This window comes from Chenopodium album, chromosome 18 (genome assembly GCF_948465745.1).
Source record: "Chenopodium album chromosome 18, dcCheAlbu1.1, whole genome shotgun sequence".
NCBI classification, from domain to species: Eukaryota; Viridiplantae; Streptophyta; class Magnoliopsida; order Caryophyllales; family Amaranthaceae; genus Chenopodium; species Chenopodium album.
In genome coordinates, this window is record NC_137851.1 from 31376420 (window position 1) to 31377767 (window position 1348).

Here is a 1348-nt window from a genome sequence, read left to right on the forward strand (position 1 = left end):
AAACTTTTACATACACTCGGGTGCATGGCGCATTCAAGGTTATTTAGATTAACTTTGGTTCATATGATGATTAACTGAACAATAATTATCAAAATGAGCAAAAAAGAAATCCTTGGATGCATCACCCAACCCAAGTGTATATAACAATTTCTAAGTTTAGACCAGTTATACTCAAAAATAGGTTTTCGGCTTAAACTTTTTTTTTTTTTTTTTTTAATGGTAAACATATAATGTAGTTGTACAAAGTTGTTTGTCCAATCTACTTAACAAAAAATTAGCTAAGGAATTTTTGTGAAAAACTACATCAAATTTTGTGAAAAACTACCTTCTAAAAAAATTATTGTAAAAAGCTACCTTATAAAAACTAAATGTTGTAAGTTGCTACCATGTGCTTAATTTAACAATGAAAGAGAAGGGGAATTAGCGGTTATACGGAGGCTATGGAGAAATTGGATGGAAAACGGGGAAAAAATGATTGAAAATAGGTCATTAAACGTCTCTTATTCAATGCAATAATTTGGCAAAATAATGTAGCTTTATATAACATTAATTGTTTTTTTTATAAGGTTGTTTTTTACAACATCTACTGTTTAAAAGATAGGCTTACAACTTTTTTAATAAGGTATTTTTTTCACAAAAACTAACTTGTATAAGGTAGTTCTACAAAAAGTCCTTTAGCTAATTGTTCTTTTAATGACTGTTAAAGATGGGCAACGGGCCGTGCTGTGCCGCCGCGGGCCGTGCCTGGCCGTGCCGCGATGGTGGGCGTGTCGTGCTGTGCCTAAATTTGGCACACCCCAGCCCACGGCACGGCACGACCCACGTGCCTGGCGGGCCGTGTTGTGCCGGGCCGCGGGCCAATGGTGCCACTTTTTTTTTTTTTTTTTAATAAATGTAAATAAAAAACGATATATATTTTAATTAAGGTTATATAAATTATTTATCTAATTATGTTATTTTATATATATAATGTTATTAATTTATGTTTATGTTTATGTTAATGTTAATATATTTTGTTTGGAACAACTTTATTTTAATTAAGGTTATATAAATTATTTATCTAATTATATTTAAGTTTATATAAATAATTCTATTAATTTAGCAAAAAAACAACAATACATATAATTAAAAAAAAAAAAAATTACGAGTGCCGTGTCGGACGTGCCACGTGCCGACCCACGGGCCGGCCACCGTGCCGCCCGCAGTGCCTCGTGCCGTGCCCGTGCCGATTTCCTGATTTTTGTTCATGACATGGCCCACGGCCCACAGGTGGGCCACCGGGCCGTGTTGGAATCGTGCCGGGCCCATGCCGGCACGGCACGTGCCCATCTTTAATGACTGTTTAACT